This window comes from Artemia franciscana, chromosome 1 (assembly GCF_032884065.1).
Source record: "Artemia franciscana chromosome 1, ASM3288406v1, whole genome shotgun sequence".
Taxonomy (NCBI): domain Eukaryota; kingdom Metazoa; phylum Arthropoda; class Branchiopoda; order Anostraca; family Artemiidae; genus Artemia; species Artemia franciscana.
The window spans coordinates 63,324,077-63,339,232 of record NC_088863.1 but is presented as its reverse complement, the minus strand read 5'-3'; the positions used below and the strand labels follow the sequence as shown (position 1 = coordinate 63,339,232).

The 15,156-nt window shown below is 34.1% G+C and overlaps 1 protein-coding gene and 1 long non-coding RNA gene across 3 annotated transcripts in view; one reads left to right on the top strand and one right to left on the bottom strand.

Annotated features, from left to right (window-relative positions):
* The window catches only part of LOC136032687 (uncharacterized), a 198,218-nt gene that overhangs the window by 23,546 nt on the left and 159,516 nt on the right, over positions 1-15,156 (bottom strand). The gene's annotated exons all lie outside the window — the stretch shown is intronic.
* Positions 11,524-15,156, top strand: part of LOC136032670 (syntaxin-8-like) — a 45,901-nt gene continuing 42,268 nt past the window's right edge. The window contains exon 1 of one of the 2 annotated variants that reach the window (XM_065712970.1): positions 11,524-11,631. The gene's annotated coding sequence lies outside the window, so the exon portion shown is untranslated. Of the gene's footprint in view, positions 11,632-11,651; positions 11,718-15,156 lie in introns of those variants that run through there. The other variant, XM_065712962.1, reaches the window with a different exon arrangement.

Genomic DNA, 15,156 nt, shown 5'->3' with positions numbered 1-15,156 from the left:
TAATTAAGAAAATTAAGATCTATATTTGCTCAATATTTTTCTGTTTCTTTTTCTAGCTTCATTCAAGTCTTGAGTTGCTAGAAGATATACTGAGTTTACTTGCTTCAAAGTGTATCATCATTACTTAATCCAAAAATGTGGATCCAATGACAGTTCCCTTCGATATCTTAATCAAGGCATTAGCTCCATTCGGGTAGTATGCCGCATGACCTTTGCGGAAACTTTTATTTCTGTGCTTTCTCTTCTTCGAGAAGGCATTTTCTGTCGACAACAACAATTTCTATTTTATTGTTTTCAATATTTTTGGAGTCTCCAGTGGTAACCTTGATCAAGTGTCTTAACAACATACAAAATAATAAATACATGTAAAAACCATTAGCTGATTTTTACTTGTTCAACAGCATCCACAGAATTTGCTCCAGTTGCTGGGTCTCATTTATCATCTGTGGTAAATTATTGAAAGGAGGAGACAGAAACATGAGAAAGGAAGAACACAAGTGCCACTGTAGACGCAGAAAAGTTTCAGTGCGTTTCGAGGATTATTTAGCTGCCTGAGATTCTTTTCGAAACTTTAAACTTTAAAAGTGAAGAAAATCATGTTTTCGTATGTCGTAAAATAAGAACCACTAAATTTTTTAGGGTTTTGAGGTGATAATGCGCAACATTCGAAAATTCATTTTCGCAAGTTTTATCTCAAAATAAATAAGAATTGAAAATTTTTATTTCATTATAAATTAAATTCGTTTATCTAGCATATTTTCAACTTATTTTTCAATCTTTAAAAAACAAATTTTTGAAGGAAATTTAGTGGATAGGTAGAGCTGAAGCTTAGATGTGTAAGGATAACGGAAATGAAAGATTACGTTGAAGGGTCAAAACCACTGGAGTTCAGAAAATAGCATGCCAAAAACTTGCACAGGAAACAAATTGATTCCTTTGTTTGATTAAATAAAAAAAAAATATTTTTTTTAGCTGAAAGTAAGGAGCGACATTAAAACTTAAAACGAACAGAAATTACTCCGTATATGAAATGGGTTGTCCCCTCCGCAATCCATCGCTCTTTACGCTAAAGCTTTTAATTGTTTGAAAAAGTAAAATTGTGGCAAAGAGTCAAACTTCAGCGTAAAGAGCGAGGGATTGCGGAGGGGACAACCCATTTCATATACGGAGTAATTTCTGTTCGTTTTAAGTTTTAATGTCGCTCCTTACTTTCAGCTAAAAAAATTATTTTTTTTATATTTAATTTCTGAACGTTTTTGAATTAATGCATGTTTGGTTTTGGCTCTCCGCACATAAATAATTAAAATGAAACTTGTATATTAATTCTTTTTTTGGCTAAATGGCTTTCTCTTAGTTTTGATCAGACGATTTTGAGAAATAAGGGGTGGAGAAGGAGGGCTAGTTGCCCTCCAATTTTTCGGTTACTTAAAAAGGCAACTAGAACTTTTAATTTTTAATGAACGTTTTTATTAGTAAAAAATACACGTGACTTAAGAATTAACTTACGTAACAAACTTTCATACCTTATATTTTTATTATGTATACGAGGGGGTTTGTACCCTCGTTAATACCTCGCTCTTTACACTAAATCGTAAGTTTTGTCCCAATTCTTTAAGAATGACCCCTGAATCAGAAAGGCCGTAGAATAAATAGTTGAAATTATTAAAAATACTTTAGCATAAAGAGCAAGGTATTTATCTCCTCCTAAATACCTCGCTCTTTATGCTAAAGTATTTTTAGAACCCCTCATATGCGTAATTATCTCTGTTCGTTTTAATTTTCAATGCTACTTCTTCCTTTCATTTGAAAAAACGTTTTCATGTTTATTTTTCATTGTTTTCTTATAGTAATGCTAGAGAACCCTGCGCCCTTTTCATTGAATTCTTCTTCCCCCATGACAGATTCCTCCAAGGAAAGATCCTCCAACATAGCCCCCTCTTCTCATCCCCACCCCCAAACAAAATAAAATCCCCCTGAAAACGTCTGTACACTTCCCAATAACCATTACTATATGTAAACACTGGTCAAAGTTTGTAACTTGCAGCCCCTCCCCCAGGGATTGTGGGGGAGTAAGTCATCCCCAAAGACATAGTTATTATGGTTTTCGACTATGCTGAACAAAATGGCTATCTCAAAATTTTGATCCGTTGACTTTGGGAAAAAAATGAGCGTGGGAGGGGGCCTAGATGCCCTCCAATTTTTTTGGCCACTTAAAAAGGGCACTAGAACTTTTCATTTCCGTTAGAATGACCCCTCTTGCGACATTCTAGGACCACTTGGTCCATACGATGACCCCTGGGGAAAAGAAAAAAAACAACAAACAAACAAATAAACACGCACCCGTGATTTGTCTTCTGGCAAAAAATACAAAATTCCACATTTTTGTAGATAGAAGCTTGAAACTTCTATAGTAGGGTTCTCTGGTACGCTGAATCTGATGGTGTCATTTTCGTTAAGATCCTACGACTTTTAGGGGGTGTTTCTCCCTATTTTCTTAAATAAGGCAAATTTTCTCAGGCTCGTAACTTTTGATGGGTAAGACTAAACTTGATGAAACTTATATATTTGAAATCAGCATTAAAATCCGATTCTTTTGATGTAGCTATTGATATTAAAATTCAATTTTTTATAGTTTTGGTTACTATTGAGCCGGGTCGCTCCTTACTACAGTTCGTTACCACGAACTGTTTGACAACACTCTAAATTCTGTCAAAGAAAAACAACGAATTTAATAGTGCTCGAATCTTGATACTTAAGTTTTTTGGGCTAATAGAAAAGATTGCTTAAAGATGACTAATGGCGGTTGTAGACTTCCTTGCACCCAGGTCAGAATTAAGATCTTAACCCAACGACCCATTCACATTGATCTTTAAAGTAATGATCTGTTCTTTGTTTATTTATTGATTTTATCACTTCTTTACATGTCTTTTATCTCTAATCGATTAACGTCCTTTTTCTTTTCTAGGCTAAGCAGTAGCTGAGCAGTTAATTTTGCGGTAAAAAACTAACCGTGTAAGCATGTACACTGTTGCCGTCTTTTTGTGTGATAGCGTTCATTTTCACATAGAAAGTTGTTGCAACAGACCAGGCTTCTTGTAATTTTAAAATAAAAATCAAGGGCTCTCAACCTTAAATTCGCTTCATTCTCCGTAAAATTTTTGTTTATGCCTTTTTTCTCCTTTTTTTTACACATTTTAAGAGAAATACAGCCCTTAACATTTTTGATTTAATTAAAATTTTTCTCATCCTTTGCTAAACGAATTTACTGCTCATACCAGCTCTTCTGCTCTTTGTGACATCTTTACTCCTCAACCAAAAAATTGCATCCTGAGTCAACAAGCAAGAAAATAAATTGAAACATTTTATTTTCTCTATCTAAATAAAGATTGGATATTCTTATAGCTTATCATCTGCTTAGTACTTGCTGTTCATAGAATCAAGAATCACTTAAGGAACCCTGATAAAAAGGTTGATTCAGCAAAGGTTGAAACTCATGTAGTAATTAACGTGTATCTGCCAACAAATTATAACAACAAACAATCTGATTCATGATTTGCGTCTGCCTGCAATCTTTTAGTCAGGTTTGTTAAAAAATTGCATCTACATCTGTTGTCATCAGTGGAGATTTCAATGTAGGTATAACAAACACAATGTCTACCCGATCACATAACTTTCGAGGCTGCGTTCCTCCCGACTATTGTCTATGGCCTAAGAATGGTAACATTTCATATATTGGGCCAATTTCCTCAAGTCCCAACTTAAATCATCTTGTTGCTTCGTTTGTCAGTCACGAGGTAAAAGTTTTAAAAGAAGGAGTCTACTCTGACCATCTTCTTATCTATACTTACTTTTACTCATCCCCACCTATGACTCAAAATATAGAATTGAATTCGTTTTCTTACCGAAGTTTTTAATTTGAATTCTGTTCTTTATTACTGCAGCTCCAGCAAGCAGTACAGGAAAATCAATCCTCAAAAGATTTTTATAGTTATCTATAAAATCTATTGTAGTACAGGAAAATCAATCCTCAAAAGATTTTTGTAGCTATCTATAAAATCTATTGCACTGTCCATGATTCGGCTCCTTTTCAGTGTCAGGTGGAGTTGTTGAGGTGACAGATATTTCAGATAATTCTCCATGTTTGACTATGAAAAAGAAACTAGCTTCAAAAACTAGCCCAATCAACACTTAAAATCATTCGTGTAAGATTGTTGTTGCAACTACTACGATTGGTCATGACTTTCAAATCAGACAGACAGCTGAATATAATACGGGCTAGTAAGATAGCCACCGCAAGTGTATGACAAGAAAACCTCTAAATAATGGTTAGAGTAGAGTCATTCTTAAGCCGATGAAGAAATCAAGAAGCAAAGCTCATGATTTGTCTAAGTGGACATAGTACACCCAGAGGTGTAAAATAGAATTATAGATGTATTTTTCAGTTCATCCTTTACTTCCAAACATAACTAACAAAAATAGAATACTATTTCCCTCCACTCTGTGTATCTACGCGAGCCTATATTTAAAATAAGGAGATTAAAATTATTTCCCCCCAGCACGATGTGAAACGACGGGCTTCAAAAGTGCCTTGCAATTGCTGTTGAATTCGGCAGCTCTAGTGAGCCAAAAAGGCCGAGCGACTGATCTAGTGCTGAATGTTTTACTCTGTTACTTTGAAGTGTAGCTGACTCAAACTGATCAATTGCAGATATGTAACATACACATGAACAATAGTTTATCCCCTATGGGGCAAACAAAACGGTAAAATAAAATGATTTTACGACAATTATTCATTCTTAATAAGAACTTACCCTTGCCTCAAAATTTAACATATACTGAAAATTTTGAATTTTCCAATTCAGGGTGTCTTGACTAAAAAAAATAGTACACCTTTCCAAGAATAAACTACCGCATTTTTATTATTTCTGGGGGAAAATTGTTTAACAATCACTTAGATATCTAAGAAAAACACCATGTTGCACCATATGCCGCCTAGTCACATCTAGATTTGCCTTGTAAATTATATGCATTGATTATACGAATTATAATTGTACTTATTTTATTTTTGTTGTTTATTTTTGTTTTTACTATATATAAGACCGAAAATGGACTAACACCTATGTGAAAGGGCAAAATAATTATCCATTAAAAAAAATCTTTATTCTTATCTATACTTTTCGCTCTAGCATAGAAGGTTATATAACCATAAAAAATTACCCGTTTGTTTAATATAACCCTGATTTATGGTATATATTCCCACACAAGAGAAATAAGGTTTCCCTCATAGTTGTTATGACGGATTTTCCTAGAGATGATTTGATTCGAAAAAGTAGTCTTTTCATTGGCTTCTTAGTAATCCCCGAAGCCATACCAAAAACAGGCGATGCACCGCTGCCGACTGTACCGGTTTTGTGACCCTGCCTGGTTGGACTTTCTGGCTGACGGGTCACGAAACGAAGATCATTGACAGCGTCATTTGGAGAAGGGGGCACATTTTAAGAAGCAGGATGAACTTAAAAAACATAATAATAGGAAAATGAAAAGTTGTAAGAATTTTTATATTTCACGATGAAGCAGAGAACTGATGCCTACCTTGTAAACTATATAAAGTCAGAGGTGCTCCAAAAGTTTTTTCTAGAAGGGAGGGGACGGGTTCATAGATTATACTTATTTCAAAATGTGTAACACATTTTGCCAATCTCCCTTAAACGGAATGAAATTTTTTATAACATTTATACAAAACTTTACCTCCCCCCTTCTCAGAAAAAAAAGTATTTGAGCTTTGGCTCTGTGGAAAATACATTGTAGCTATGTTTTAATAAATATTTAGCTGGTATTTTAGTTATGTTAGGTTACATTTTACATGCAGCCCCACTATACTTAACCTTCCTTAATGCCCAAATACGCAGCCAAATTTATGTATATCCTAGCTATATCCCAAGCGTCTCAGTTGTTTCAACTGAGACGCTTGATCTAAATTCTACAATTCTACAGACGGTAGATCTAAATTCTACAGTGTGTACTGGCTAATAGGTAAGTACAATTCTTTTGGTTACATTTGTCAACCATTCAAAATATGTAAAATATAAAATATCAGTGGCAGGATAGTGCTACCAAAATGAAGCATCATATGTCTTTGTTTTTTTTCTGGTCATTTTTTTAGAAGGGGAGGGCTCTCGATCTTCAATGGGCTGGGCTTCATCACTTTTACTGAGGATGAAACTGTAATTTGGCCTTACTTATTTATCATTTAGTCTAGATTTAAGTACACAAAGGCTGATTCGCAATCAGAATTTACTAAAACCAAGATTCAGTATATAATAGTATTAAAATCGGTTGAATCCTATTCATCAGAAACCAAACTGATTTCTTTTCGACTAGTATTGATGTTTTTGTATACGGTTATAAAGTCGTAATACAGCTTAAAAGAGTATAAGGCAAGATTAACTCGTGTTAATCCATTCAATACTATCTAATTTGATTTTCTCATTGATTATGCACTGTAGAGTGTGGTGACTTGGCACCATTTTTTGAATTTTTAAAATATATGGTTAAATATTTTCAAGAATTCAATTGAATCAATAAAAATCTTAAATAAGTTGCAAGCATTTAAAGATGGCAATGTGACAAATTCTAAATAGAAATTCAAAAAAAATCAGTTCTCAACGGATCGGGTATCAGGGTTTTCACATCTTCAAGAAATGACATTTTTGACATTTTTAGGAAAAATTGTACAGGTTCAACAAACCAGTTCAACAGGATAGTGCCACCCAGTCATTCCTGATTTACTGGTGGTCTTAGAACACTTTTCACCAGATCAAGGCACTAGTCGCATCCCCGTCTCAACTTAGGTTGAAGTAATCAATTATGGGAAATACAAATTACGCTGACTATGTGATTCGCTATAAGCTTATACAATTACACATTAATATGATTTTTAATTAGTAAATTCTGTAAATATATAAAGGTTCCATAAGCAATAACACATATATATATAAAACTTTGAAAGAAACACAAAAATTAACGAAAATGGGTAAAGAGAGGATAAGATGGCAATGTAGGCAAAAGAAAACTTTTCAAATTCTACTCTCAAACTGATAAAAATTCTTCAGACTTTAAGGCTATCGAACCATTTTTAAGTGCGATATCTGATAGTGATACAATTTTTTCCGAAAAAAAATCTTATCTTACCATCCAGGGGCCCAGTAATTTGCTTTGGAAGGGACAAACACTATCAAAATGACAGAAAAGGACACATAATGAAAATACAGGGGACCCTGAAGTTACAGTTAAAGCAATTCTTGGTATCTTGGAAAGCAGTTGAGTTAAGTGAGTGATAAATTCAGAAATAAATCCAGGGTCATAAAAATTGGAGCCAATTAAAAATGAGCCGTATAGTACCAAAGAGACAAAGGTATAAAAAAATAATCTTTTTCCGTGAATACTTGAATTAAGTTGGCTTATTATAGTTTTAACAAGATTCTTGAAGACTCTATACTTCAGTTGGGGAAAGTAGGACTGTGGCCAGGTATTAAAATCATCAATATTCCTTGTATTTCCTGAATTTTAAGCAAGACTGATTGTAAAATGGCTTTGTGTTTGCCAAGTTTTGTTTGTGGACAAAGCTTGTAATATGTTTACTGATCGAAAGAAAACTGATAATGGTTTGTAAATGAGGTAAGAGCGGTTAGAACAGGGAAAAGGGCAGCCAAGAGCACACAAATTTTTGGACTTGCATTCTTTTTTAACAACTTGGATTCTTTTTGTCTTGATTTGGACTCATTTTAGAAGTTGGCAGTTGGCAATCGATAATTGAAAAATGTTCAGAAATTAAACAAAAAACAAGTTTTTTAACTAAAAGTAAGGAGCAACATTAAAACTTTAAATGAACAGAAATTGTTCCGCACATGAAAGGGACGGACCACTCTTCAACGTTCTGCTCTTTATTCTGAAGTTTGAAACTACTACTTTTTAAAGTAGACCTAGCCTAATAAAAAGCTTTACCGTTAAGAGTGAAGCGTTGAGGGAGGGAAAATCTCTTTCATATATAGAATATCTTCTCAGACTTTAAGTTTTCAAACTTAAAAGGAAAATATACTATCAACCATAAGTTGTCGACCCAGCTCCTACTAGGTTATGATCCTCGGTTGAATCTGCTTAATCGTATCTTCGACATAGATCATTGGCAGCTAGTCAGAATGCCTTGATGTGGTTGAAGTTCTATTGCAATTGACGTTTCCTAAATTTGTTTAGATATGCTTGTTATATTGTTTTAAGATATTTTAAATTTGTTTCAAATGTCTGAAATTAATTCATGTAAATATCTTCACCTCAAAGCAGCGTAGTCTTCAAATGACAGCATTGTTTTTCAATCTGAACAGAGGCGGATCCAAAGGGAGTCGTATCCTCCCCTTATGTGGTAGATTTATCTTTGGGACTGCTTGCTCTGGCTTGGGTTGGGCCGAAGGTTATTTTGTTTGTAATTGATTGTTGATAGTTGAGTTTTTCACTTTGTTTTCGAGTCTTTCTATGGCACTGAGGCAGAAAAAATTAATAGACCTATCATTAATTTTTTGGGCTGTCTGTTTTGGCTTCTTGGGTTTGCATTTTTCACGAAGCGGGGTGGTTTTTACAAGATAGTCAAGTTGTTTTATAGGGGATTTTTATAATAGGAAGTAAATGTATGAAAGTTAGAAAAATTATTAATTTAAGTTTTGGATTTTGGTGAGGAAATGGTGGCCACTTTACTGCCTTTTTTCATCTAATTAAAGCTCTGCATTACATAACATATTACCTCATCTGTTCATCCTAAATCAGTAAAATAAAGGTCAAACTCTTAGAAATCTAATAAAAGTTCGTATAAGTCCTCCTCTCAAGGTCAAATTGCTTATAAAAGATGGCAAATAATTATGTGTTTATTTTTCCAGTATCAAAGTCACAATTTTACAATATTGTCTCACATATTGCACTTCCAGAATGGTTGCCTCATTTATACTCACTACTCCTAATGAGATTCAGAGAGTGATAATGAAGTAAAAAAGTGGAAATTTTTTTGGTTTATACGAAGTTTGTAAAAAATTTTCAAAAATTTTCGTTAGTGTAAATTTTGTTCCATTGCTTAGTATTCTTAATGCATCCATACTACTTGGAATATTTCCAGAAATATGGAAATTTGCCCGAGCCCTTCCAGTTTTAAAAAAAAGGAGATATTTCAGACCCGAGTAATCACTGGTGAAAAGCAATTCTTTCCCTTAATCTTGAGTATTAGAAAAACTTATTCAAGAACGAATTGTTTTACATTTTGATAAAAAAAAAAATTCCCGAAGATTCAATTTGGCCTAAGATCTGGTCATTCAACTGGACAAGCTATTGCTGCACTTTTGTTAAGCATCAATAATTCTCTAAATGATAAAAATTTTAGTTTCCATTCTTTTCTATGACATAAAGAAGGGATTTGATACAATGATTCACATAATCTTGCTTTTAAAAATTAAAAGTACGGGAATCAGAGCTAACGAACTTAAATTATTAAGACCTTGCTTGCATGGTCAAAAACTTTATGTAGATGAAAAAGGTTGCGCATTTGTTCCTAGGTCTCTAAATAATATTTTTGTCTCTCAGGGGTTTGTACTTGAGCCCTTATTATTCCTGATCTACATTAATGATTTATAAAGATCTTCATCTTCTAATGATATCTTAGCTGTAGATTTTGCAGATGATACTGCATTGACAGTAAAAGCTACAACTCCTTCCTTGTCTGTTGAAAATCTAATGACAAGAGTAAATTCTCTTAGTAAATAGTTATCTTATTTATCTGATCCCAAATATATCAAAAACTGAGCACATGATGCTGGTCGCTCAAGGCAGGCATTTGATAAGATCAGAAAAAAGCAAGTAATCATAGTAAAAATAGGTTAAAAAGAATAAGTCTTTTACTTGCCTTGGAATCAATGTGATGAGACGATATTTTTTTGCAAACACTCTAATTGTATGCGTCTGAAACTGGTCCGTAGTTTGGGATGCCTTTATAAATTAAAGCACATGTTTCATTTTTCTTATTAAATCTTATAATCATTTCCCTATTGAATCCTTTTTTAAATATTTTCCTATAATTTATCTCAACACTTTGAGGATTCACTTACAACCCCTGCATTTAATCCAGGTTAAGGCAGTAAGATTTCTTGGCTATTTTATTTCTCGTCCATCAAAACCACAGTATCTATATGAAACCGAAACACTCTTTTTATTCCTAGACATAATTAATCTCTATCAAGCAGAAGAATTAAAAACAGCATTACGGCTCAAAACTATTTCCATGAAATAGCTATGGCCATGGCTCCCGTTTTTTCTTTTCATATTCGTTTCAAGAAATTTCATCTTCCTCTACTTAGCTCAGAAAGGGCTAGACTTTCATTAAGGTACCAGATCCCCTATATTGCAAATAAATATAACCTGGCCGAAGTAATTCCTAAGAACTATTTATCAATAAAAAAAAAAAACAAAAAAAAATGAGTTTTGAAGATTTTTTGGTCAGGATGTGGGGACTTGCGAATGCTAGATTCATATTTAATCTTGGTTTAGTTTGAACTCGCACTGGGCTGGGCTCTATTCTTTTTGATCTGTTCTTTCATCTCCTTTTTTTGTCTTTTGCAGCTTCTTGATCTGTTGTTATTTTTGTGTGATGACGTATTACTTTGAAGTGTAAATTTTATCTTTGTGTCACATGCATTAAGCTAATGCATCAGGCTCTGCTCTCTACCAGCTAAAGAATATTTTTCTTATTATAACTATTGTTTTAAATAAGATTTACCTTATTCTTTTCCTAATAACTCAAGATTTGTCGTTCCTTGTTGTTTTGGTTTGCATGCTTTATTTATGTGGGAGATCATCTTTACTTTCAAAAGCTGATTTAGATACATAGTCTAGACAAAGAGCTTCTTCCTTGTTTGAGATTTTCTCTTTGAATTTTTTTTGGACCAGTTGTGTCTGACTCCTTGTTGTCCGAATCAAAGTCTTCATTGTAGGTACCTTTAACTCAAAACATTAGCCACAGCTGAATCCTAAGTTCAGGTAAATCTTCAGGTTTCTGTTCTTTTAGCTGTGGTGGCTCAACTTTATCAGCTTCACTGAGGATATAGTCAGATCCTGATATAGTCTGGTTCAAATCCCTGGAGATTATATACATAACTTACCAAATCATGTGTTATTTATCGCTAGCAATTTTGTGGGAATAATAACCAAATGACCTATGATTTTGCTGCTATTACTTCACTGCTAACAGTTCTTTTGTTTTGGAGGCAATAAATTTTGTGAAGAAGAAGCTGCGAGATACGTGGTTTCCTTTCGAGTTTTCTCTACGTTAATCTAAAATACACTGTTTCTACCATAGCTTTTTCTCGCAACATATAATTCGGAGGTAATCAAGATACACACCACTCGATGCGAAATTTTTCGGCTAGTAAAATTGAATTAAAAACTGAAAATCAACGAAATATCATGCTAAAAAGCTGTGTATAGGCAAGCACAAGCATCAAATCGATTGGCACCGTGAATATTCAGTTGGGTATCAGTATTTTGTTGTGGTACAATATAACATTTCCTAGCAAAAAATAGTTGTATATCATAGCATAGGTAACGCTTAAAAGTTTATTAAAGGCAAAAAATTTCAAAAGTACGACATCATTTCCTATTAAGAATAATAATTTAAGAGCTTCAAGGTTAGTGATATTGGAGCTAAAAAAATGTTTCCATGGTGCTCTCTTAATGTAAATTTCTAGTTTAACTACTCTACACTATCTTAGAAAGAGGTTAGGTTAGGAAAATGAAGCCTTCAGTGGAAAATCCAGGGCCAAAAACCTACTCTGCGAAGTTATTGCCATGTTTCTATGTTAATTCTCTTCTGATTTAAGACTTAAAAATTTACCTGCTTCACAGGTTTATGCCTAGTGAAATTTTGACAAAATAAGATTTTTCATTGGTTTTCAGTTATCAGTTTCTTTATCTCTAGTTTTAGTTCTGAAAATGTAATTCCTATTATTTGAGTAGAATTTTAAGGCATATCAATTATATCTGTAATACCTCATAAATTTGGATTGAGCAGTTGTGAAGCTGAAAACAATTCTGTCGTTTTGTCATTGTGGTATGAGATCTATTGACAAATGTTCAGTTTTGTCACAAGTGCTCTAAACTAATAACAATACTGCAATTCAGCATAGTTTCTAGTTTTGAGCACTTACAAATGCTAATTCTAGCAATGCATCCATTTTTAGCTCTCTAAAATCCATTTTTTAGCCTTCTAAAACCCCCCTTCAACAAACTAAGTATGTGTAAAGTGGGCAGGGTTTTTAAGCCAAAGGAAATGTTGGGGTTGTACAATATGAATGAAATTATATTTAATTACTATTTCAGTGATCACTGGTAATTTCTGTATAGGCCTAGTAGGAAGTCAAAAAAAAAAAAAAATTATGCATCCATTAATACAAATTACTCACTTTCACTTTCCAATTGAAACTAGCCAGTGAACCTGTGAATCAGAGTGATTGTTTAAATATTATATTTGTTTTGTGTTGATTTGAAGAAATGCCTTCACAATGTATAATATATAATCAATGTTAAAGCAGCAAAGAAAAAAAATGAATTATGCTCAGCAAACACACAAGGACAAACAGGTCTGGGAGGACACAATATTCCCTCTTTTCTTATATACCAGTAGTCATGCTCTCTTCTTAAAAGATCCAACCATTTAGGTTTTTATTACTGCTCTTCTAGATCTTGTTCAACATTTTTGTGGTCTACTAGCAATTTTTTATTGGATTTTACTTGTTCAATTTCACCTTTATTTTTGACAGAAGCTTTGCTATCTTATCTGACAATTCTTCTTTGGCATGGTCTACTCAGTTTCTTATGTGCCAGATATCTGTTTTTCAGACATAAGTTATTTTTCTAGATACTCTTATGTGAATACAGGAAATACAAATTGCAGCTTTAGGGTAATTAATGGCTAGCCTAGGGCTACCATACCTATTGTAGATGTGATACAGAATTCCCCACAAAATGTAATTCCTGTTATTTGAGTAGAAATTTAAGGCATATCAATTATATCTGTAATACCTCATAAATTTGGATTGAGCAAAGTTGTGAAGCTGAAAACAATTCTGTTGTTTTGTCATTGTGGTATGAGACTAATAACAATAGAGTGATTGTTTAAATATTATATTTGTTTTGTGTTGATTTGAAGAAATGCCTTCACAATGTATAATATATAATCAATGTTAAAGCAGCAAAGAAAAAAAATGAATGCAAACACACTCAGGGCAAAAAAATGCTTAGCAAACACACAAGGACAAACAGGTCTGGGAGGAAATGCCTTCACAATATATAAATATCATTGCTGTTACACCTAAAGGTCATAACTGACATTTTTACACTTCTGAGATATTAAAAAAAAAACTGTTTGCTAAGCTGTTCGAAAAGGAGAATCAGCAGGGAAATGTAATGTTCAGTTAAACTTTGAGTATGTAAGATATGGACTTTCTGCTGGTTAACAGAGGTTTTGCTAAGTTAAACTGATTGGCCTACAAGGTAGATATGACATCTACTTGTAACAGAAATTTTAGCCTGGTGTCAGATAAGAGTTTTAATACAAACATATAAAGTGCAACAGGATTCAAGTTTATTCTTTTGTTATTCAGCTAAAAGAATACAAGGAACTCAAATTAGAATGGATACACACTTAAAGATCTTCTGGATCCTCTTCTTTGACGTCTGACTCATTCAAGGCGTCCCTGGTTGATTCCAATGAAGGAAGAGCAGCGTAGTACTCGTGGAAAGTCCTGGGGATTACAAGAGTATGGAATAAGTCCATCAGATCTTTGTATTTTGCTGGAGGAAGTGGAATCGGTCCCTTGTATGCACTGACAAGCTCCAAGGAGTTTTTGTTGGGTGTCATTCTACATCGCGATTTGTTCACTTTTATGACTGAAAAGTCAGAGTCGTAGTCTTACCTGAAATGAATTTTGGTTGACTGCTCAATTGAGTAGTTGAGCCATTTTATCGAATTCCATTTCACTTGCAGACTTTCTCCACCAGCCCCGTAAGCCCATTTTCTGTTTCTCAAAATAATGTCAGCAGTTTGCTTGAAGTCCAGCCAAAAACTGTAATCATCAATCACGTGAACCTTCTATGGCTCAGGGTTGGTTCTGGCTATTAGGCCGACGGTTCTCCAGTTTTCTATAGAAAACACAGGTAAGTGTTTGGCTGCTTTTTCAATGCATGAGTGCATGCTGTCCTCTTCCTGCTGAGAATGGCCACTTTCAAGAAATATATGATTTATTTCTTTGACGGGATATAGTGTCTGAACAGCATATAAAAACATGGAGGCTACATACTGGTTTTAAACTGCCCACAGCAGCCATCAGTAACAATATAGAATTTCCTGTAGCTCGTATTCTCTTTCAGAATGTTATACATCAGCATAGTGACTTCATTGGTGCCTCTTTGCCTTTTTGTCTGGTCCCAAAGGTTGCAGTGAGCCTCTTTGGTTACCAAGTTAAAAATCGTCATGTTATAAACTGCTAGTTTTCTTTTGTAAAAGATAGGACTGGTCTCTGCTTTGTGAGTTTCAAGCACTCATTGTAAGTCCATATTCAGCAACATAGCGCTCTCCAGTCCTTCCTCACTGTGCAGAATACCATCTATTATCGCATTTCTAACTTCGCGAGCATGCTTTGCTCCTAACTGGTGCTGCTGAAATGACTCAACCTCATTCTGTTTTTCTCCTTCAGTAATTAAGTAGTATTGGGTGCATGCATGGCATTGATCCTTTCTGGGAGTGTGGAAAAATAAGTTCAAGGATTTGAAAATTTTTCTGTAGATACTTTTACACACAGGTACTCGTCGGCTGCTCAAGCAGGTTTCAGTGTATAATTTATACATTTTGGACTGGTGAAGTTCAGAGCGTAGAAAAAGTCTTGTAGAATTTGCCCAACAATAGTGCGACTCAACTGCAGGAAAACTGCTAATGTGATCTCTGGCGTAAAGTAACTGATCATCCGTTAGTCTCTTAGAGACTAGATTCTTTGGACTCGACTCGTTTCTTCTATCTCTGCCAGCGGTTCCAGTACTGGTTTTGCTCTTGACACATCCAGCAACAAACTT